The sequence below is a fragment of the Tenrec ecaudatus genome, chromosome 3 (genome assembly GCF_050624435.1).
Source record: "Tenrec ecaudatus isolate mTenEca1 chromosome 3, mTenEca1.hap1, whole genome shotgun sequence".
Classification (NCBI taxonomy): domain Eukaryota; kingdom Metazoa; phylum Chordata; class Mammalia; order Afrosoricida; family Tenrecidae; genus Tenrec; species Tenrec ecaudatus.
In genome coordinates, this window is record NC_134532.1 from 150,159,835 (window position 1) to 150,185,508 (window position 25,674).

General features: G+C 40.1%; 1 pseudogene; it reads right to left on the minus strand.

The window, feature by feature from the left end:
- Positions 1-2,972: 2,972 nt before the first annotated feature.
- Positions 2,973-3,458, minus strand: LOC142443611 (kxDL motif-containing protein 1 pseudogene; annotated as a pseudogene).
- Between the last annotated feature and the right edge of the window lie 22,216 nt (positions 3,459-25,674).

Consider the following 25,674-nt stretch of genomic DNA (forward strand, 5'->3'; position numbering starts at 1 on the left):
TATTAAAATGTTTATAATTTTTATGTAGAAATAAAATCATCAAAAGAAGAATAAAGCAACATATATTGTAATATAAAGGAAATATAAAAGAAACAATATCTGGGTATCTACTTTTTACCTTTGTTTTAATTGGTTCTCACCTATGGAATACTAGGAAATCATCGGAGATAGATTCTGAATCAGATGTAATGATTACTTCCCCCCAAATGACTGCTACTGCAACCACTACCAACAATTACTGTTTGCTTCTACACGTTTCCTCATGCATTTCTCCCCCAAAGCTTGCATTCATTTCAAACGAAACTCGGGAGGAACTACGTGGCTTACAAAGAACAAACCAGACTTTGCTTTCTATAAACATGCTATGTACTATGTCTGAGTCATAACCGTTTTGTTGACTGTTTATTTTCCCTGTTGTCACCACTCTAGAGCTAACACCAAGGCTTGAAAATGAGTTACACTCTATTCTTAGCCTGTTATGAGCAAGCCTTGATAACGTAGGGATTCATGTAGCCTGGATGTGCTTCTTTTTCCTATGGTAGCCCAAGATGTACTCTTATACCAGATCAGCAGACCCTTTAAAAGCAACTGGATCACACTCTCAAATTGTGAATAAGGGAGCCCAAGAAATGATTAATTTTTTTTAAAAACTGTGAATAAGGAGAATGAGAAAAGACAAAACCCATGCAGAAAATCTTATACTTCATTAACTCAGGTTTACATTTTTGGACAATCTCAGACAGCTTGGGTAACCTTTTTGGTGTTTTCTAGCTCTTATAATTATTGCATATTAATAGAAAGAAAGCTTAATATTTTGACTAAAGCGTTAATGGAAATTATTAGTCAAGGAGAAAATGAAATACCTTGATTCATTTTCTTATTTAAAACCCTTTACTGTGATTTCAGTGTAAGTTTGCAGAGCAAATCAATTTTCCATGCAACAATTTTTACACATTTTGTGTCATACCACTAATAGGAATCCCCACAATATGATAGCACTCATTCCACATCCTCCCTGCTTCATGCTTCCATTTGGCCTTCTTTCCCAACCCTTCCTACCGTCTGAACTTTGACACAAAACAAATGTTCCCCTTCTGATTGCATATGATTAATTATTTTCAGGAATGTGTACTTCCCAGATGCTATTGTTCACCTTGTAAACCTGCCTGTTGTTTGGCTGACTGGCTATGCAGGCTAGTTCAGTTTCAGTCTTGAAGGGTGACTGCGAATCACAATCTCAGGATTCCAACTGGCTCTATCTAACAAGCATATGTGGCCTTGTTTTGGATTGTTGTTGTGTTTTTTAATGATTTGGAGTTCATATTTTTTTCTTCTATTCGATCCAGGTTCTTCTATTATGAACCCTTTCAGAGTAGTAATTAGAAGTAGCTGTGCACCATCTAGTTCTTCTGGTTTCTGAGTGGTAGAAACTGAAGGTTGAACAGTCCATTAGTTGTTTGAACTAAAAGCTTTCCTGTATCTGATTTCTTTCGCTCTTCCAGGACAAGAGACGTATCTGGCATCTTAGATGGCTGTTCACAAGCTTTGGAGACTCTAATCACTACACACCAAGGTAAGCTATAGAACTTTTCACTGTGTGTGGTGTGTCGATTGACCTCGAGGCCTCCCAACATTGGTTCTGAGCTCCCAGGCCCAAAGACTCCTCTTCTCAAGGTTTTTGGTTATGTATGCCTAGGATGTTTAAATAACTTTACTCCCTCATTGATCTATTATATTCATGGATATATTATCAACACATATAAATATATATGTAGAGACATGCTCTGTCAAACCTCCATGGATTCATGGGTGTGGTCCCATTATATCCCCATATGTGTTCATCTTGAGTGTTTATCTACTTAACAATATATTGTTATTACTGTACTTATAATATCATATATGTAATAGCATTTACCTCGGTTGCCTTTAGCTATGCACTTGTCCCGGTGCCTTACTTTTCCCTGATCATTTGTGCTGAACTCCCCCTGAAATGAATCTTTTCTTTCAATCAATGTAATACTTGTCGATCTTGCAGGGGGTGATTTGCTCTTGGTGTCTTCCCTTCCTCCCACCTCTGGAACTATCAAATAATATTCGCCAAGTGAAATCCTTTACTTGACTCTTCATATTAGTGGTCCTATAAGGCATTTGTCCTTTTGGGTTCAAAAATTTTCATTCAGCATATTGTTCTCTAGGTCCATCAATGTTATGAGATTTTGAAGATTCATTATACTTTTACACTGTGTAATACACTTATGGGAAGTTGGGTTTCTCCCCCTATATTTTTGCTAATGTAAATAGTCCTGCGATGAACACGTATGTTCACACATCAACTTGTGTGGTGACTCTTATTTCTTTAGAATACTTACCAAATAGAGGGGTTGTTGGGTCATATGGTATTTCTGCTTCCCACTTTTTTTATTTTTTGTAAGAACGGAGTCACTTTATTAATAACTTCCCAACAGCATCTCTAAACATCGGGTACAAAAATATTCCATGAAACTCTGTTTTCCAAGGTGGCCCAACTTGCCCCTAGAGGCCCTGGGAGAGGCCTGCTGAGGCCACTGGGGGTCCTCTGGGGTGGCCAGCCTCTACCTCAAACCTTCTACCTGTCTCCATGCCCTACCCCCACAAGATGCAGATTGGAGAAAATATTTGATACTGTCATCAGGAAAGGAACAGGGAGACGAGTCAGGTGGGCTGGGGCAGCTGATGTTCTCTCCCTACAGGAGGGGGTTCCAATTTCTGTTAGTCTCTAAGTGTTGTCTGGGGCAGCTCACAATCCCTGGCACCCCTTCTGAGGGCCCCAGCGGGGTTGGCCACACTGGTGGGCTGGGGGTCATGTCAGCAGAAGAAGAGGATGGGTGGGCGGGAGACAACCTCAGAAGCCAATGCCCAGCAACTCCTGAGGACAGATGGGAGCCTCAGGAATCTGGAGCAGGGCTACTCGCCCAGTGTCTCTTCCTCATTGTCTATGGGCCGTGCCCACTGATGGTGGGTGAGCAGGGCCAGGCCTGGAACAGGTCCTCAAAGCCAGGGCTGAGGGGGAGTGAGATGAGGTTAGGGCTCGTGTCGCAGGAGCCTGTGCTCTGCTCCGAGGTAGCAATGGTGGTCGTAGTGCTGGGTGGGATTGGGTCCTCATGTTCATTCTCAAGCAGGGTTGACTCCTGGATGTGGCTGAAGGCTTCGGGGTGCTGCGGAGCCAGCTTCCCTTTCAGGGTCCGTATCCTGCGGAAGATACTGCCCAGGTCCTGCTTCATCTCCACCAGGGTCCTCGTGTGATGCAGGAAGCGCTCGTTCATCATCTGCTGCAGGCAGTTCAGCAGCATCTCCTTGGTCTTCTCAAACCGGTCCAGCATGTTCTTCTGGGCCAGGATGATGGCGTTGATGCCGTCTGTGTTGACCATGCTCAGGACGCGGCTGCAGAAGACTCTTGAGGCCGAGTCTGGGGCGTCCATCTCTTCTTCCTTCTCCGCTGCCTGCACATCTGGCGGCCTTGCTCGTGCTTCTGGGATGGCGCTTCTCAGCTTCCCACTTTGAAGGACTCGTGGTGGCTGTAAAAAGTTGCAGTTCTCTCAGCAGTATGCGGGCTCTCGGCTCTCCACACCCTCACCAACATTTGTTTTTGCGTTGATTGTTTGGAACTTCACTAGTAGTGCTAGAGGTGATATATGTCACTATTGTTTTACTTACATCTCTAATACTAATGCGGAAGAGCATCCAACAATGTCTGCAGCAGCACATTAACAGGGAACTGCTAGAATTTCGGGCCAGATTCAGACGAGGATGTGGAACAAGGACTGATATTGCTGACGTCAGATGGATTTGAGCACAAAGCAGAGAATACCAGAAAGATGTTTACTTGTGTTTCATTGACTCTGCAAAGGCCTTTGAATGTGTGGACCATAATAAACTGTGGATAACTTTGAAAAGAATGGGAATTCCACTCCGGATAGGGCTAGATATGACAAAATAATAATCTATAAATTATCAAGGGCTCATGAGAGAGAGGGGAGCGGGGAGGAAGAGGGAAAAAAAGAGGACCTGATGCAAAGGGCTTAAGTGGAGAGCAAATGCTTTGAAAATGATTAGGGCAAAGAATGTACAAATGTGCTTTAAAAAATTGATGTATGTATATGTATGGATTGTGATAAGAGTTGTATGAGCCCCTAATAAAATGTTAAAAAAAAAGAGGGAATTCCAGAACACTGCAGTGTGCTCATTCAGAATTTGTACATGGATCAAGAGAAAGTTGTAAAAACAGAACAAGGGAATATTAATAGTTTAAAATAGGGAAAGGTGTGCATCAGGGTTGTATCACCTCGCCACACTTGTTCAACCTATATGCTGAGTATAAAATCCACAGAAACTCATGTATAAGAGAGTTTTATATAAAGGTTAAGTTCACATCAAGAAAACATCCCATCCCAGTGCTGCCCAAGTCCACAAGTGCAACAGTACACCATTAACCCTTATTTCTGATACCAATCCACAAAGTCCTCCTCCATCTCACAAAACACACACTATGATGCCTAGTATAGGTGGAAACCGAATCAGTGAATGTATAAGCATCTCGGTGCTGGCAGGGGTTTCCACACAGCTGCTCCAGGGCTGCATCAGGGTAGGTCCATGCAGCTTCTCCTTGGGGTTGCCTTGCAGGAAGCCAGCTGAAGCAGGGAACTGGCTCAGGCAGTTGCACCGTGGTCCAACCATCACAAATCAAGAGACCCAAGATTTCGAAAGTTGAGTCTCACCAAGCCATTTATCCCTCCGCCCTTCAATTAACCCCATATGTGTTTATTGGCCAGCTTGGCACAATAAACGACCTCACTGAGAAAATCATCAAAGAAACTCTGTTATATGAAGAAGAATGTGACATGAAGATTGGAGGAAGGCTTTATTAACAACCAGTAGTATACAGATGACACCACTTGCTTGCTGAAAATGGAGAAGATTTGAAACACTTGTTGATGAAGATCAAGAATTGTAGCCTTCAGTATGGATTACAACTCAATGTACGGAAGACCAAAATCCCCACAACTGAACTAACGGGTAACATCATGATAAATGGAGAAAAGTTTGAAGTTGTAAAGAATTTTGTCATACCTGAATTCACAGTAAATGCTCTTAGAAGCAACAGTCAAGAAACCAAAAGATGTATTGCCTTAGGTAAATCTGCTGCACAAGACCTCTGTAGAATGTTGAAGAGCAAGAATGTTCCTCTTAGGACTAAGGTGAGCCTGATCCAAGCCAGGGTATTCTCCCTTGCACCGTATGCCTGTGAACGTTGGACATTGAATAAGGAAGACCATGGAAGAGTTGATGCCTTTGAATTGCAGTTCTGGAGAAGACTATTGACAGCATCATGGACTGCTAAAAGGATGAGAGAAAAATCCATATTGGAAGAAGTAAGGCCTGAGTACTCATTAGAGACAAGAATGGCAAGACTGCCTTACATGTTTTGTACATATTTTCAGGAGAGACAAATCCCTAAAGAAAGCATCATGTTTGTAAAATGTAGGGGTGGCGAGAAAGAGGAAGTCCCTTGACTAGATGGATTTACACAGAGGCTGGCACAATGGAATCAGGCAAAGGAACAATTGTGAGGATGGCACTGGACTGGGTAGTGCTTTGTTCTGTTGTGCATAGGGGCACTATGTGTCGGAACCAACTCCGTGGCACCTAACAACAACAAATGTTTATGATAGTGAGCATTTCTTCACATGATTGTTGGTTGTCTGAATGTCTTCTTTGATGAATTCTCTGTTCATGTACTCAGCCCAAGTTTTTTTTTGTGAATACTAGGATTTTTAAAAAAAATCTTTTTTATTGTGAATTGGCTGAAGGTTTACATAGAAAATCCACTTTCCATTCCTCAGTTGGTAGGCATTTTGTTTCGTCTGATTGTTTGCAATCCTCACAATCTGACATCACTTTCTCCACTTTTTCTATATTTCCTGTCTCCATTTATCCTTCTTCCCTAACCTTTCCATTCTTCATCCTTAAGTAAATCTACCCTTCTGATGTCAAGTTGTTGATTACTATAAGATGTGTATCTACCCCTCATGCTATTGCTCTTATTATAGGCCAATATATCATTTGGCTGACAATGTTTCAATATTATGTCAGTCAAGCCTAGAGTTAGAAAACCAAAAAATAATTATAAACTAATAGAATTCAAGACAAACTCAAGACTTGTGTTGCAACACTGAATAATTCTCTGGGGATAATATTGAACTATGCCTGGAGCACAGTCATTGTACCAAAAAGATCTAGTTAATACGCTACCATTTCAGGAGGTGGCGTATGAACAAGAACCAATGGTACTGAAGGAAGAAGTTCAAATTGCAATGAAAACATTTGCCAAAAACAAGGCTCCAGGAATTGATGGAGTACCAAATGAAATGTTTCAACAAGCCAATGAAACACTGGAAAATTAATTGTCTCTGCCAGGAAATGTGGAAGACAGTTACTTGACCAACTGACTGGAAGAGATCCATATTTGTACCCATTCAAAAGATAGGTGACCCAACAGAATGCTCAAATTATGAAACAATATCTTTGATATCACATGCAAATAAAATTTTGCTGAAGATAATTCAACATTTGAAGCAGTACATTGACAGGCAGCTGCCAGAGGTTCAGGCTTGATTCAGAAGAAGGAACGAAACAAGGGATAACATGGCTGCTGTAAGATGGATCTTGGGTCAAAGCAGAGAGTATCAGAAAGATGTTTACTTATGTTTTATTGACTCTGGAAAGGAATTAAACTGTGTGGACTGTAACAAACTACAGATAACCTTGAGAAGAATCAGAATTCCAGAACACTTCGTTTTGCTCACAAGGAACTTGTACATGGATCAAGAGGCACTTGTGCAAGCAGAACAAGAGAGAACTGCATGGCTTAAAATGAGAAAAAGTATGACTCAGGATTATTTTCTTTCACATAATTATTTAAGCTGATGCTGAGCAAATAAGCGGAGAAGCTGGATTATATGGACAAAAGTGCAGCATCAGGATTGGAGGAAGACTTAGTAACAACCTGAGATACGTAGATGACACCACCTTGCTTGCTGTAAGTGAAGAGGATTTCAGGCGTTTACTGATGAAGATCAAAGATTGCAGTCCTCAGTATGGATTAGGACTTGATGTAAAGAAGACCCAAATCCTCACAACTGAACCTACAGTAATATCATGACAAATGTAGAAAAGATTGCTTGAGTCCACAATGTTCATGGATGTAGTAGTCAAGAGATCAAATGACACATTCATTGTATTGGATAAATCTGCTGCACAAGACCACTTTAAAGTACTGAAAGGCAAACATGTTACTTTGATGCCTAAGGTATCCTAACACAAACCATGATGGTATTTTCAATTACCTTATATGCATGTGAACATTGTACACTGAATAAGGAAGACAAAAGAAGAATCGCTGGGTTTGAATTGTGTTGCTGGAGAAGAATATTGAAAATATAGTGTACTGCTAAGTGGACAAACAATTATCTCTTGGAAGAAGGACAGCCAGAGTGTTCCTGAAGGTAAAGGGAAGTGAGACTTTGTCTCACTTATTTTGGACATGTTGACCAGAGAGATCAGCTCCTCGATCAGGACATCAGGATAGGTAAAGTAGAAGGGCAATACCAGAAAGGGAGGCCCCGAAGGACAAGGGTTGACAACAGTGGTTTCAACAATGGTGTCTGGCTTTGGAACAATTGTGAGAAGGGCAGAATACAGGACAGTGAAGCTGTGCACAGGGTCGCTATATGTCGGAAGCAACTCAATGACACCTAACAACAACTGTTGTTTGGCTGTAAACTAAGTTAAGCTCTGAAAGGGATCACATTCGAAGGTCCTGTTGAGAGTGGGAAACTTTGAAACTGAAAGTCATAAAGTAGATGAGGTTTACTGGCCAAGTAGAGACTGGGAAAACCCCAAGATGATGACCCTTATTCACCCTTCAGGTCTAGAATACATTAGCCTTGATGAGGAAAATCTAACGATTAGAATGCCTTGTGCTGTTTACTTTTCTTTAATGTAAACATTTATCTAAAATAATACAGTTATCTAAAACAATATGGTTACTAAGTGCTAACTAAGTGTCTGGCATATGGAATCAGATAGCCTGAATTTAAATCTTGATTTTTCCTATTAAATATGTGTATGACTTTGAGAAGTTACTTAGATAATATTTTCCTACTTCATTTTACTTGTCTTCAAAATGTGGTCGTCTTTGTGCCTCAACTGGTTGAGTGAAGATAAGCTCAATGGCAGCTGCAAAGCACTCTGCTTAGCGACCTGTAGGCTCTCCAGTCCTTTTTCTCTCCCTCAGGTGGTTTTCATCTATGGTCCTGCAACCCTTATCCCCGCTCTTTGACCTACGACATGTCCTTCAGCCTTTGGCAAGACATTTAATGCTCAAGGAAGCTATAAATGTCATTTGCTCCTAAGTCCATATTGCAAGTGCTTTTTATATATGCCTGAAGCACCCATATTTCCCCCTCCATGTTGTGCTGTAGCCCCCACAGTCTTAAGAATATTTTCCCATGCATCTCCTAGAAGAGCACAGTTTACTAGAACTTTCTTTGATGGTTGGTTTTTCTGCTATAGCTACAATGTCCAACAGTGTAGCCACTACACACATACGTTATTAAGCATTTGAAATGGGCTAGTGTGTCTGAGAAACTAAATTTTCATGTTAATTTAAATTCCAATAGTGGTTACTAGATAGTGAAATTCTAAAAGTCTTATGCTTCTGGGTTTTTATTGTAATCTAACAACTATCTTGAATTAATTGTTACTTGGTAGGCGCCTTGGTTAAAAAATGATTGCATAAGTATAAAATGTAAAAATCATTAGCAAACTATTTAAAAATGTTGATGAAATACATATTCATTTAGTCAGTATCATTGGTGATGAAGAAAATAAAAATTAAGGCCACAATGAGATGCTGTTTCACACCCATGAGAAAGGCTAAAATTAAAAAGACTGGCAACATTAGATGTTGACAGTTATGTGAGATGATTACATTTCTCATAGTTATCTGGATAAAGTGTAAGATGGCGAGCTACCTGACAGTTTCTGATAAAATTAAATATACAGTGGGCCTGCTAACCGCAAGCTGCGGAGCTGCTCCACGGGGGAACGATGAGGCTTTCTACACCTGGAGAGAGTTACACTCCAAGAAATCCACAGGGCCAGTTCCACTCTTTTCTATAGGGTCACTATGAATTAGAAGTGACTCAATGGCTGTGAGTTTGGAGTTTTGGTATTTATCAATTGTCACATAAAAGGCAATTCATAACAGCCCCAGACTAGAAACTACCCAAAAGTCCATCAGCAATCAACACAGTTTGCTATACTTGTATAGTGGAATACTATTCAGAATTTAACAAGGGTGTATGTAAGAATATAGTCGATCCAAAAACGTTAAGTGAAAGCAGCCGGACACAGAAGGGTAAATACTGTACTGTTTCTATTATGTGAAATCGGAAAAGAGCAAAGTGAAATGGCCCGGTAGTAACGGAAATTAGAAAGTAATCCCTGTATTCAATTGCATTTTTTGGCTTTTCTGCCATCTGAGAAGTGTCCACAGATATGTCAGGACGCAGTAGGGGCCTCTCTGTTCTCACCCTCCCGCTGACTTCCCCCTTTCCAGAGGCAGCTGGAATATTCTGCCCGGGTAAGAAAATGATTGACCTCCTCCACCACCCACTTGGGAATACTTAGATGCCATTAGCCACAATTGTTTTTCTCCATCCCCGCATTCATTTGTAGCTATGCTTACCCAGTGTGAGGACAAGGAAGATGTCTGGGGAAACTTGGCCTACATGCTTCCTGAAGCGAACCTTGATGATTAAATTGAGGGTGCTTGGTGTTTTCTCAGTTCGATGATTTGTGTATGTATGTGTGTGCACTGCGATAAATATAGCATGTTATATCATTCTTGCTGGCTGTTGTCAAGTCGATTATAATTCTCTCATTTATCTTTTTAAAGACATGCTGCCTTATAACCAGCCAAACACCAAACTCACTGCCATCGAGTCTACTCCGGAGCCCGCGTAGTGTGGTCATTATGTGTTGGCCCGCTGAACAGAACATCAGCAGCTGTAAACCCCCAGCTGCTCTACAGAGGAAAAGCGAGGGGGGTTGCTCCCAGAAAGATGGAAGTCCCGGAAACCCACAGGGGGATTCTCCTTTTCTCTAGGAGGTTGCTATGAGGGGCTGCAGTCCTCTGGAATTAGATCATTTATTTTTAAAATTTTTTCTTTTACCCCGTGCCTACATCAGTCCATTGTTGCTAAAGAGAGCATGCTCAGGATTGGAAATATCAGGTAGCCTTGTTTTCAAAATGGCCTTGTTGCCCTATTTTGTCAAACAGTGTAAGTGAAAATCTTCACTTATGAAAGATATAAATGGGTGGTAATAAAAAATAAGTCCTCACTTCATTGTATTCATTTAAACACGTTTTTGCTACACAATACTATTTTCAGTAGCAAGATACTCTAGTGCATCTAAAATAAATATGATTCAATCACAAGTGTTAGGAGGACAACTCAGGCACAAAGGGAATTAAGCCTGTTGGGTGTAGCACGGGTTAGGAATAAGATAAACAATTTGAAAAAGGATATGATATCACTCATCTCTTTAGGAAGGCATTTTTCTGTCTTAGAGCTCCAGGGAGAGGAAATGGGAAGGCGGGGAAAACATGGACCAGTTCCAGACAAGATGATGGGTTGTGGAGAATGAATGAGTCAACTGGCATCAGAGGGCGTGTAGCAAAGGGTTGAAGAAGACAGAGGAAAGGAAGCAGGGAGGCCTTTGAGCCCCCTCACTCCCACACCCGTGCACACACACCAGGCTTGTGGGGTCCATGAACAGTCCTTAGTGTCCTGCTAAGAATGACGGTGATCCCCAAGCAACCACATCACCGCTAGAAACTGGCTTGGCTCTAGGGAAGAGAGTGACACACTAAGGCTCAGCAGATGATGAAAGTAGAAGAAACAGTGTAATAGAAGAGCATTGTGGACTGTCAGTATAACGCTCTTCTATGCAGAAAGCTTTGGAGGAAGGGGAAGGCACTGCTTGAAGAGGAAGTAGGCAAATTAAGTTGGTGATGGCTAGTTGTACCAAAAGGAATTGGTTGCAGTAACTCTGAAAGGCAATCTGAAATTTTCCGCTCTCTGGGACTGCGCTCTGTATCACCTGTGTGAGATGGTTTCATTTTTTCCCGAGGATGCAGGTGGGAGAAGGGCCATAGTCTCTTAGAGCATTGACTAGCGTAGTACCTCAGGCCTCTATCAGATACACCTGACATTTTCTCCAATCTTTATCGTATCTTGCTCATCTTATTTACATTCACCGCACTAAAAATGTGTTGGATTTATGTAACTGTTCTTCTAAGGGTTTTTAAATTCATTATAGTAATTCCTTACTTAATGCTTATGCCGTAATTAAACAGATGGAAACACATGTATAATAATTAAAACCAATGTAACCACATAAAACAAAGAGCAAAAATTTAAAATAACACAAATCCTTTTCAAATTGATATTCTGTCCTTCTGACTCATCTTGTGCAGAAGCAAAACCATAAAGGCTTGAAAAATAAATTTAAAAGGCTGTTTTCACCACTAGCCCCCATGTTTTGTTCAGAAGTTCATCCCATCAGGGTAAAAAGCTTTATTACACCCCAATCCTCCTGTATGATTTGACCTCCACATGTCTCTCCATATTTGGATGGCTGTAACTCTTGATTTATACTTATTATTGAAATATGATGTTTAATATTTTATTTTAGTCTCTGAACTATTCCATTTGAATACTGTTAGATGATCACTTAACTTCAATCTCACATCTACTCTCTTTTTAAAAAATTATATTTCAGCTATATTGACCATCATGAAATTTCAGGAAGAATATGAACACTTTCATGCCTTAGGGTACTTGCCCAAGGCATTACTTGTGCCTGGATCCCAGTTCTCCCTCACTTCTTCTACCTAACATGTAGTCGACCTTCCAAGTTCGCTAAACTCCTCCACGTCTTTGATTGCATTTTCAATGTACATGTAAAGATTTGTAATCACATATAATTTCTTTTTTTTTGATTCTTCAGTCAAGACGATTTATTGTGCACATTACATCGAGCCACAAATGCGGGCAGAACGAGTCCAGAATGTCTCAGGGCCGGGTCAAAGGCTCAAAGCCGGACCGGTTAGTGAGAGCAGGTGGCGGGTCTCTGGGCGATCCAATGGCCACCGAGTTGCAGATGCGGAGCCGGTGGGTAGCGCGCGGTCAACAGCTTGTAGCAGTGTCCCGGCTGCAGGCACTCCCTAGTCCTGCAGCTGTGGCTTCGGAGGGGCGCCTGGTTGTTTACTTGGACCTCTGCCTCATCTTTCTTCTCTTGCGCTTCAGTTTGCGCATTCTCTTCTTCCTCCACTTGGCTCTCATGGCTCGGAGGTTTCTAACAAGATGGCGCTAAAGCCCAGAGAGCCACATATAATTTCTTTAGTGAATGTCTTCTCCACAAGGCTTTTAGATGGAAAGAAACAAACAAATTAATTAATTAAAACCCCAACTCCTTACCATTGAGTCAATGCTGACTCATAGGGACCGCTTGTGGGTTTCTGAGACAGTATCTCTTTATAGGAGTAGAAAGCCCAGTCTCTCCCACAGAACTGCTGGCAGTTTCGAACTGCTTACCATGCGGATCACAGCCCAACGCTTGACCACTCTACCACTATTCCATTTAGATGGAAATAAGATTGCTATTCAGCTTTTGCCCGCTACTGTGGCCTGTATGGTTATTTCTTCATCACAGATACCCCGTGCTGATCACATTGCTTAGAACATAATAGATACTCAATACACTTTGTCTCACATACTTTGAACATGTTATTAGTAGAGACCAGTCCCTGGAAAAAGACATCCTGAGTGTAGAATAGAGGGGCAGGAAAAAAGGGGAAGACCTCCGAGGAGGTAGATTGACATAGTAACTGCAACAAGGGGTTCAAACATAAAGACAACTCTGAGGATGGTACAGGATTGGGCAGAGTTTCATTCTGTTGGACTTAGGATCCCTGTGAATCAGAACTGACTTGACAGCACCTGACAACAATAAGACACTTCTTCAACAAGTGAGATAAAAACCAATCTGTAGAAAGAATGGAATCCTGGAACTCAGTTCCCCCTTTGTTGATGAGTTCTTGCTGTGTATAAGGCATAAACATCCACCTCGCACATCAGCATCACTTGGGAGATAGATATAAAAACCAGATCCTGAGTCTAAATCTACCGAATCTTAATCTGTATTCTAACATGAACCCCAAATGGTTTCAATTGCAATTTATTCTCAAATCACTGATTTAGCCCACATGCATCTAATAAGCCTAGGAAAGCTAAATTATTTCTCATAGACTTTAAATGTTTAGGCAAACTTCATAGTCCACCATGCTTCAATTGGGTTTGAAAAGATATGGGAGATTTATCACATATTCTAAACCTCTTTTATACTATCTCACTCTGGGTATTTCTTATAGCTCGTATGACAAAATTACAACATTCTCTTAGTCATAAAGTTTATGGCTTCTGCCTTGGCATGTTGACATGCTCTAAGCACCCAGAATCAGATTTGGGGTCTAATCTAAAGTAAACACAGAGGAACATGGAGCAGCACTCCAATTATGCAATGTTTTAATGTCGCATGATTTCCCACATAATAAAATATTCGTGATTAAACCTAGAATAACAGTAATACAGAAAAAAATCATTCACATGAGTGACTCACCCATCACTTATGCTTATCTTTCAAGGCTCAGTCAAGTTTCACCCATAAAGAATTTTCACATTTTACTTACTTCAACTAAGTTAGTCAAGATTTTAAAATGTCAACTGAAGTTTGCTTTACAATAAGAGGACAATTTAGGAGCACTCAGGTCAATATCCGGAATGCCAGCGGTGATCAAATGAACTTTGACTCAAAGCAAATAGTGTTGCGCATGCCCTCACTGATCTGGCATTCTCATCGACTCTGTAGCCTGAATACCACAGGCAGGGCCGAGAAAGCAAACTCAGGTGTACATGCCAAGGCATGTTTCAACTCAGCATTCAACATGCTGAGTACCTGCCAAATACAGACCTGGCGTAGTAGACAAATATATATGTATATTTAATTGTATATATATATATATATATTTAATTGTGTATATTTAGAATTTAAATTTTATATTATATAATGGTTATATATATAACTTAAATGTTATAATATTTATAATGATATACATTTTATGTACCCACATAAAGCAAGCAAATGAAAAAAATCAAAATATGACCTGTAACTTTTAGGTCTATAAGATCATATTGCTAGGTAATAAGAGCAACAGAAACAATCAATTGGGAAACTGAACAATAGGAAAGAGCTTTCCTTGTTCAAAGTCAGATTCCTTTAAAATGTTCATCCCAAGTTTATTCAAGACTACAGCCTGCCATTTCGGTAAGTTCCCACTACGTTGTGTTGAAATCAACAGAGAAAGTAACTCTTCGAAAATGAGGGAACCACCCTAAACAAACAGACTGATGAGATCAACATGCATTCTCAGGAAATGAAAGTCAAGGTGTAAAATCATTTAGGAAGAGTAAGTCAAGATAATAAAAGATTGTTCTTTGGAAGAATATGCATATATCATAACTCTGCACTTAAGAAGAATATATGAAGTATTTTTCCCAAGAGCCAACCCCACAGTGGCACCAAAGCAAGATCTACCCCTAGTCATCTAATAGGACAAAATAAAAATCCCCTCTTTGAGTTTTGAAGACTTTGTATCTTTATGGGAGCAGGAATCCTCATCTCTCAAAGGGGCTGGAAGACATCCAATAATGGATAGATTCCAACCACTGAGATTGTAGTTAGCAGTTCAATACATAACCCATTCTATGCCAAAGGGCTGACAAGAATTCTACCATGGAAAACAACCAAACCAGCTTGCTCACTTTCCCCCACCCCAAGACAAGATGGCTAACCTTTACATTTCAAAGAACTTCAAAGTAAACCTGATTTTATCAACAATCAATATTAACCCCCTGCCTTGCCTTTGTATCTCCGTGAATAAAAACATCAGGAACAAAGGAAAACTGTGTTGAAAACATCCTTAATTCTGTATTTTCCCAATTCATGATTTTGTTGTGGTTGTTGTTGATCTTCAATATAATTCTTTGCTTTTACTTTAAGTGGGTTTGATGAATTGTGAAGTACAATAATAGGAAGATAGATTTTTTTATTTTAAAAATTTCAACTCATTCCAAAGCCAAACTCACTGTCATCAAGTCAATTCCAACTCATAGCCACTCTGTAGGAAAAGGTAAAATTATCTCCTTGGATTTCCAAGACTATAACTCTTTAGGGGAGTAGAAAGCTGCATTTTTCTCCCATAGAGTGGCTGGTGTTTTCAAACTACTGACCTTGTGATTATTTACCCAATATATAACCCCCCTGTATCAATTTGTGCTATAAGCCCTCAAAAACTCTAGCTACAGTGTCTAGTTATGAGCTAAAACGCTTTAGTTTACTTTCATTAAATTCTGTGAATACACAAACGGAGAAGGACTAATATCAATGAATGTGGATTTAGGGAACTCAAAGGATAGGGAAAGTATCCAAAGTTTTGAAAACGAAAAGGAGACATATGGGAGGCTTTGTTTTGCTGCGCTCCTACTGGGCGGTGATGAAGGCATAGATTTCGAAGTCAAATGAATTGGTCTCAAATCTGGTTCCCATAATACTTATTAAGCCTAATCTGTAAATAAAGAAAAATAATATCTACCTCAAAGGGTTTAAGGGATTAAAGCAGATAATCAGATTACGCATGAGCTATTAATAATACGAGGCATTAGTAGATTGCTGGAAATATCTGACAAGTTTTTTCATAGAACTTCAACAGATTTCATGATGTAAATAGCTGTTTCTGACACTTCTTTTTACCAAAGGTTAGCTTTGGACATTCATTCATTCATTCATTTTTTCTTTCTTTCAACGTGTATATCTGGAGAATGCACATACATTTCATTCATGACTAAAACAAAATCAAATAAAAACCCCACAACTGTCAAGGCAATTCCAACTCTTAGAGAGTCTGTAGAACAGTTCCTGAGACTAGATGTATTTCTGGGAGGACGATTAGCTGGTGTTCAGTACTTACCTGGAAGCACTATCAGGGCTCCTTCCTAAAGATCACACACACACACACACACACACACACGCACGCCCAAATATTCTGTGAAATCATATTCATGGATCAGCACAGGTAAGTTTAAAAAATAATACTAAAAAGTTTACCCACCCAAAATATATTTTGCAATAGTAATCTTATTTTCTATGGGTAAAATCTAATGCAGTATAATACATAACTACTTTATATCTAAACCACATAAAGTTGCCATGAGGTGGATTTAACTCAATGTCAACTGGTTTGGGGTTAGATAATGTAATGATTTCTGTAGTGTAGTCCAATGCGATGTCGTTAATTAGTCAATTGATGTCTTCTTACTATAGATTGAGTTCTAAACCTAATCACTTCTGAGTTATATAAAGATATCACAGACACAGACCTACATATACACACACACTCACACATGCAGGAAAGGTGTCAAGTAAGCTTTATCTTTAAGTCAAGGAATAACTGGGACTGCCAATCAGGAAGGAATCAACCTAGACAAGACTGTGATTGGGGCTGCTAGCATCCAATGCAGTAACGAAAATGCAGGTCTGTTCTTTAAAACCACCTGCTTGTGAGATTTGTGCTACGGCACAAATAGAAATTAAGATAAATGTCATAAAACCAATATATCAATGGTGATCAATGTGGCAGTAGAAAAGCATAGAAAACATGTTTTAGCTAATATGTGATGAGTGAGTAGGATTTGGGCAAGAAAGGGGGTGGAGGAACTATCTCGATTGAGAGCTCAGCATAGGTGTAGCTGAGTTTGGCAAAGAGTTTGCACTTTTTGAGGACGGAATATGGCAAAGAATGGGATTTGGAGCTGGATAATACAAAACCCTGAGGGACTTTTGTCCTGAATGCAAGAGGCCTAAAAGGAAGACATTTGAGCAAATAAATGATGTTCTGTGATGAACTTAGCTCCTGTATAAAGAATGAACTAGAGTGTGACACTAGGGCAACTCAGAAGGAAAGGGCTGTCTTAAAACATAAATTTACATTTTGAACTAGCACATCCCTGTGTAGATAACTTTGCTGGAGTGGGAAATGATGGTGGCAAGTTGTGGTTTTGCAAGCTCACATTTAAGTTGCCTTTTATTCTAAATCCATTTGTTTGCTAAGGGATTAAAGTAAAAACTGTGTAAGTTGGCTCATTCACATTCAACAAATATGTATATTCTATGTGACAATGATATGCCCTAGATAGTGGGAATATAGTACTGTATAAAACACTCTGAGGTTTTGCTCTCATCAAACAAACAATATAATATATAAAAAGATAGACCTTTGGAGAGAAATGCATTTAATAGGTGAAGAAAAAGGAAGCGCAGCCTCATTGCACGGTGGCCAGGGCAGATCACGCAGGAAAGGGTTTTGAGTAGGTTTTTAGTCAGAAGAAGCCCTCAAAATCTGGGGGACAACCATCTTGGTCACTGAAGCATAAGCAAGCGACAGCAATCATGAAGTTAGTGTTGAACATACTATTTTTAAGAAAAAACCTAGACCTTGGGCAAAAGGTAATACGATTCTTTCTGACATCATCAACAACACTATCACCCCCACAACCACTATAATCATCATCATCATCATATTTTTCAAAAGGGATAAGAAACTTCTATGAAGAGTTGTAGTCTTGGAAATTCACAGGGATAATTCGACCTTGTCCTATAAATCACTATGAGTTGGCATCAACTCAATGGAAACTTTTTTTTTTTAACGAGATAAGTTTAGAATTCAGTAAAAGTCTAAATACGTAGGGGAATTTATTTTGATAACCCTTTAATATTTAACAATTAAAAACTCAATTTCAGGTCCACTCTTCTGTCAAGATGTTGATCTAATTCATCGAGAAGGTGTTCAGGAATTCACACGTCCAACTCACACCTCAGGTGATTTCTGAATGTCAGTGTCACAAGGAAGGACCACGGTTCACAAAACACCATTTTAATTCCTGTTAAGATTGAGATCCCACATCTCTTAGTTTCTAACTGTGCTTCAACTCAGTATCTGTGTCCAAAATATTATTCTCCAAATGGTGAAAGTGACAGACAAGTAAAAAGACTCAACTTTTAATAGCAAAATTGACCTAATACCTAACAATTGGTAGCAAAGTAAAACCAACGAGGCCACGTTTTTTGTCACTTGGAGTATGAGACTGATTGCGTGTAAAAATGAAGTTCTCTCAATTCAACTCCGATAACACATATTTTTATACTAGAACAATTTAAAGGAAAAAATTCAAACAGTTGCTTTTTATAGAAAAGCAGTTGTCTGCAGACTTACTGGTCTGATAGAGTCTAGTAGAACCCTTAAGACTATGACCTTTCAAGCTTAGAACTTGTGTTAGGCCGGGCTGACTAGAGAACAAATCTAGAGACAAGCATGTATGTGTAAGAAAGAACTTCATCTCAGGAAGTAATTGTGCATCAATAAAATATGCCCAGTTCAGCTCAAGTCTATAAATCTGATTCTGCTCCATAAGTCCCTCTTCAGACTCACATAATGTATATACTCGAGCATAAGCCAACTCAAATATCAGTCGAGACACCTAATTTTACCACAAAAACTGCATTAAAATGTGCTGAAAATTTTGTCTTATACATGAGTATATATGGTCGTTACATTCAATGATGCAGAATGCCAGAAGATTGCAGGCTGGTGGGTACAAAGTCTTGTGGATCCGATGCCTGTGGATGCATATCCATGACTGGCAGGTCAGAGTGGCTTACTAGCAGGACAGAGTCCTCCTTAGGAGAAGACCACGCCCACAAGGAGGCAGGATCAGGATGTGAGGATGTGACCTAATGGATAGGTTGAAGACCACCTCTACACTGTTACATATTTTCAAGTTTGGATGGAATTATGTAACTACCACGAAACTGAATTCACCCCTTTCAGCCAAACAATATAGAAATGGAACACATTCCATAGAACAGTCAGAGGAGATCAAAGGCCAGCTTTGCCCAGAAGCTGTTCAGAAGGCAGGAGGAACAGAAAAGATGGACAAAGTATGAAGGGACATGGGATACAGGGGGAAGAAACAAAGTAAGTACTGTTACACTGGAGGTTTAACAACCAAGATAGTGAAATAAAATATGCATCAATTATTGAACAGAAAATTAATTTTCTATGTAAACCTTTACCAAAATCATACACGCTGAGCTTGTTCTGGATTTTAACATTTTCTGTTTTTTAATTGTTTTATTTTCAGATTAATGTTCATCTCCATTGCATTTTGTGAATCTACAGTGACAATAACTAGAATAAAGTTTCTGGGGAAAGGCAGACTGTGTGTATGTAGTGGGGGGTGTAATGGTGAGCTGGTAACTAGGAGTACAAGAAGGAAGAAAATGTTTTGAAGATGATTGTGGTAGTGATGTTACAGCATTGGTTGATATGACTGAACTATTGCATAGTATGATGTCTGGATTATGTCCTAATCAAATGATTTGGGGGTAAATACTTTTAAAAAACAGGAAAGATCTGTTATCTGGGGTTCCTAGGGAATGTTTTCGTTAGGCTCCTTGTAGTCAGTTCCAAATCACAGTGACCCTCTGTACAACAGAGCGGAACACCTCCCACTCCAGTGTCATCTCACAACTGTTCCACTGTTTGAGCCCATGGTTGCAGCCACTGTGCTGATCGATGCTGTTGAGGGTGTTTCGTTTTCCCACTGCCCCTCTAGTTTATCAATCATGAGATCCTTTTCCAGGGAATAGCTTCTCCTAAGAACATGTACAAAGTATGTGAAACAAATAAGCTATGGTTAAATAGTGCCATATATGATTTTGATAGATATTGCTTATTTTCAAATATTAGAGTACATAAATAGGCGTAGCTTTTAAATACTACTCCACAGTGTTTCAATATCCCAGTATTATGCTGAACAGCAACCACCTTGTACTGGAAAGTTGCAGAACTGTCAAATGTCAAATGTCATTGCAGACTGATGTGCCCATATTATTTTCTTCATATATTAACCTCTGAAGTATACGAATACTGTGCTTTCCGTAAGAGTGCCCTTACCTTTATCAATGGATATTTTCATCTTACTTAATTACTGGGTAGTAACCGGATACTCTCTATCCAACCTTTGTGCCAAGATGATGATGTCCTGTTAGTCAGTTTCCAATCTTTAAAAGCAATTCCTGGATTATCATTCTGTTCTGCTTTAGGAAAGGAAAGTGATACTGAGCATGAGTCAGCTGATGATATATGTGGGTTTGGTTTGTTTGTTTTTGTTTTTCTTTTCTTCCCTGGTAATTAGTTATTTTTATTACTTAATTTCAAATAGGTAATATGAGAATTGATAAAGTCTACTGTTAGTGAAAAACATAAAACAGAGCAGCATAACATTCATAGAAACAAAATATGGGTTATTTAAAAAGAAATTATTAATTTTAGATTCAACTCAGAGATTCTGAGGTTATTCATTTGATTGGATGACTTACCATTCTCTGTGCCCTCTAAGTAGCCTTGGCGACATGATTGGGTCATCACTGGACTAATAACCTGAAGGTTGGTACTTCAAACCCACTAGTTGCTCCTGCAAAGAAAGGTGGTGCAAGTGGCTCACACCAAGATTCACAGCTTTGAAACTGAACCAGGATTCCTGGGGCTGAAACCCACTTGATGGCAGTGGGTACATGTATGAGTTTTGTTAAGGCTCTTTTAAAGATAATCCGTTCAAAGCTACTGAAACTTATGTGACTACAGACTGTAGTGAGGACCACAATCTAATCTAATTATGGGTCTTTTTATTTTCACACTCAAATTTGAAATGTAAATTTTTATGTTAAGTTTAACACTTATTAAGATGAAATTAATCATTTTCATATATTTTCCTGTTAAAAATGTATCCTTACATGGATTTTAGGTACGTTGAAGCGCAAGGATGACACTTTGAGGACTAAGGTACATCTGACCCACAGCATGATGTTTTCAGGCACCTCGTATGCATGTGAAAGGGGGACATTGAATAAGGACGACCGAAGAAGAATCAAGCTATTTGAATGGTGGTAATGACAAAAATATTGAAAGTACTGTAGACTGCAAGAACAATGAACAGGTCTGTCTCGGTGACAGAACAGCCTGAACCTCTTTAAAAGGGAGGATGGTTAGACTTCATACGTTAATCTTGTCAGCAGTATGGAGACACAGACATCAGGCTTGATAAAGTAAATGGTTATGTAGCAGGGTAAAACCATCAAGGAGATGGATCTACTGAGTGGCTGCAACAACACGCTCAAATATAGCAACAGTTGTCAGGATGGTGCTGGATGAGGCAATGATTCAATCTTGTAGGGTCTTTATATACATATGCAACTACAGTTGGAAGTTAAGGGTGAAGGCAGTTAATATTTTCCCATTCATATAATTACTTTTAGATGTGGCCTCAAATCTCAAAATATGTCCTGCTCCATCCTGCCCCATCCCAAGGGGAACAAACTAATAAAGTTAATCAAGTGATTCCATTGAATAGTATCTTGGTTCTGTGTTAAGCACTGGCTTGTTAGTTTTTCAATACTAGATTCAGTTCTTTAGCCCCATTAAGGGTGGTAGTACATTATTTTATTACAAAATGTCCCAAGATTAAATTATAAATTAAAACTGAATTTTAGTAACTGAAAGGCCAATTTTCTTTGAACAAGTTTCACCCAGTCCACCTAGCAGCCTATGTGGCACTGATTTAGGGGAATTTATGATTTCTTTCATCTCTTCCCTTCTGTCTCCTGGGCATCCAGGACCAAATGAGGCTAGTTAAGATAAATTATCGTCCCATCAGTCTCTCCAAACATGCCCCTTAAAAATCAAGTAAAGACTATCTTTGTTCTTTGCTTAAAGGGATAGGGCAATGTGTGACTCTTAAATGATTTGAAGGAGAATGACTTTGTAGTAACAGGAGACCTTTCAAGGCTAATCAGTTGTTTCTTTTCATATAGCCTACGGACCTGCTTGGTGGTGTAGTGGTTATGAGGTGGACTACTAACTACAAGGTCTGCAGTTTGAAACCACCAGCCCCTCTATGGGGAGAGATGAGGTTTCTACTCTTACGAAGAGTTACAGTCTTGGAAACTCAAGGGGGTAACTCTATCATTTCCTGTAGGGTCATGATGAGTCGGGATCTAATTGAAGCCAGTCAGAAGGCGCTGGAGGTGTAATAAGTTACACACTGAGCTACTAACCCAAAGGTCAGCAGTTTAAGTCTACCAATTTCTCTGTGGAAGAAAGATGAGGTTCCCTGCTCCCATCTATCTAATAGGATAATTACCCATTAAAATCAGCTGGAAGGCAGTGGGTTTTTTTTGTTTTTTTTTAATTATTATATTTTATACAACTCTTATCATATTCCATATATTCATCAATTGTGTAAAGTACATTTGTAGATTCATTGCCCTCATCATTCTCAAAACATTTGCTCCACTTAAGCCACTGGCATCAGCTCCTCATTTTTCCCTCTCCGTCCCCGCTCCCCTTTTCCCCCATGAACCCTTGATAATTTATAAATTATAATTTTGTCATATCTTGTCCCTGTCCAATGTCTCCCTCCACCCACTTTTCTGTTGTCCATCTCCCAGAGAGGAGGTCACATGCAGATCCTTGTAATCAGTTCCCCCTTTCCAACCCACTCTCCCTCTACCCTCCCAGTATTGCCACTCTCACAACTGGTCCTGAAGGGATCATCCCCCTGCATTCCCTGTGTTTCCAGTTCCTATCCGTACCAGTGTACATCCTCTGGTCTAGCCAGACTTGCAAGGTAGAATTGGGATCATGATAGTGGGAATGGGGGCAGGGGGGAGGAAGCATTTAGGAACTAGAGGAAAGTTGTATTTTTCATCGTTGCTACTTCGCACCTTGGCTGGCTTGTCTCCTCCCAGATACCCTTCTGTAAGGGGATGTCCAGTGGCCTACAGATGGGCCCTGGGTCTCCATTCCATACTCCCTGCCTCATTCACTATGGAAAGATGTTGTTGTTCTTTGATGCCTGATACCTGATCCCTTGACACCTCGTGATTTCACAGGCTGGTGTGCTTTTTCCATGTGTGCTTTGTTGCTTCTGAGCTAGATGGCCGCTTGTTTACCTTCAAGCCTTTATGACCCCAGATGCTATATCTTTTGATAGTTGAGCACCATCAGCTGTCTTCACCGCATTTGCTTATGCACCCATTAGTCTTCAGCAATCGTATCATGGAGGTGAGCACACAATGATATGCTTTTTTTGTTCTTTGATGCCTGATACCTGATCCCTTTGACACTCCGTGATTGCACAGGCTGGTGTGCTTCTTCCATGTGGGCTTTGTTGTTTCTGAGCTAGATGGCCGCTTGTTTATCTTCAAGCCTTTAAGACCCCAGATGCTATGACTGTGACCTTTTAAAATTGTTTTGTTAAGGAAAAGCCACCAATTTTCTCCTTTATGTCGTCAATAGGAAAACATTATATACATACCTACAAATAGGTTTTTTGTATAATTGCTTGTGAAATGCTACCTATTGCTAAGATACTTCCTGGGGACATATATATCTCTATTGTTAAAGATTACAGGTGGAGATCTCCAGTTCAAATAGGGGGCTCAGGTACAAACCCTCATGAGGAAATTAAACAGGTTACACGCAATCTGAGGATTCACCTCATCTGGTAAGATTATTGGTTTCTAATGTAAGCATTACCCACGCCTTCCTTGGGTTGTCCTTTCCAAGTCCCCCGAGTGAGGAAATGCAATGTACTAGGAAATCACTCACTTAAAATGATAGAGGGATTGCAGCAGTCCATTACCGGTTGATGCATGACTGTTAACAAAAGGCGCATGCCTTCTAGGTTCTTGAGCTCCTGCCAGCCTCCGAGCTTTGCTGCGGCATGTCAGTACTCATGTGAGGCACAGGAAGCTGTCCTGGATGTTGAAGTATCAGTGACTCATCCAGTCTCTGGAATGCAATCTCCAACAAAAGAGAAGCTGTGAGCCACTCAGTACAGCACTTCATACTGCACGGAGAAGACCTAGGCTGAGGCTGGCACAGGGGGAGTGTCCAAGAGTACTCCTTATCCAAAATGGAATAATTCAATCATTCATCCAAGAGATGGTTATTGAACACATACCAAGTTTAAAATACATATTAGACATGTATGCAAAACTAAAATAGTAAGATACTGAAACTAATCTTTTTTTATTTACTCGTGATATTGGGGTTCTTACAGCTTTTACAACAATCCATATATCAATTGTATCAAGTACATTTGTACCTATGTTGCCAACATCATTTTCTAAACATCTTCTTTTGGTTTGAGTCCTTGATGTCAGCTCCTCTTTTTTCCCTCATTCCCCCATACTCCCATCCTTGTAGATCCCTTGATAAATTATAATTTATAATTATTTTCATATCTTACCCTGACCGCTGTCTCCCTTCACCCATGTTTCTGTTGTTCTACCCCTTTATGTGTGTGGGGTGGGGGCGGGGGGCGGGTCCTTTGTTATATGTCGATCATTGTGATGACCTCTCCCCTTCTCCGCCCACCTTCCCCATACCCTCATCCTTCTCCCAGGAGACTGATGGTAGGCTCACACTCCTGTCCTTGCGCTAAGCAGCCCAACACTTACATTTAATTTGTCTCACAAGTTGGACAATGAATAAAGAAGACCAAAGAAGAATCAATGCATTGGAATGGTGATGCTGGAGAAGAATTTTGAAAGGACCATGGACTGCTAAAGGAACAAACCGACTTGTTTTAGAAGAGGTATAGCTCGAGTACTCCTTAGAAGCAAGGGTACCAAGACTTTGTCTTACCTACTTTGGACATGTTGTCAGGAAAGACCAGTCCTCCCTAGAGGACGTCATGCTTGGTAGAGTAGAGGGCAAATGAAGGAGAGGAAGGCCCTCAAGGAGATGGCTTGACCCAGTGGCTGCCACAAGGGGCTCAAACGTATGGCCAACTGTGAGGATGGCGCAGGAGAGGGTGGTGTTTCCTTCTGGTTGCATGGGATCACTATGGGTTGGAGCCAATTCAATGGCCCTGAACAGAACAAGTGATCATGAAACTTAAGCAGACCAGGGCTTTGTTTTTTTTGTGCTACATATCCTGTTGTCACCAGTGGAAGCTGACTTGGTGGAAACTAGCAACAACTTGGAAAAGAGTGAGATGTATCCATTCTGTCAGCAGCTTGTTTCCTTAACGATTACATAGCCTTGGAAATTCAACAGGGGCAGTTCTACTCTGTCCTACAGGGTATCCATGATTCAGAACAAACTTCTCAGCAACAGGTAGTATAGTTATAAATAGCTCTAGGATTTCTCAAGAAATCCAAGTCCAGTATTAGGAGCCATTGCTTTAGGAGATATTCCCAGATACTCAGAACAAAATGTGCAGGGAACCTCTAAGGATGTCATATTGGCCACTAAGCTTTAAGCATGGTTGTACATTTGAATACCCTTGGGAGCTTTCAAAACTTCCCATGTTCAGGCCACACCCC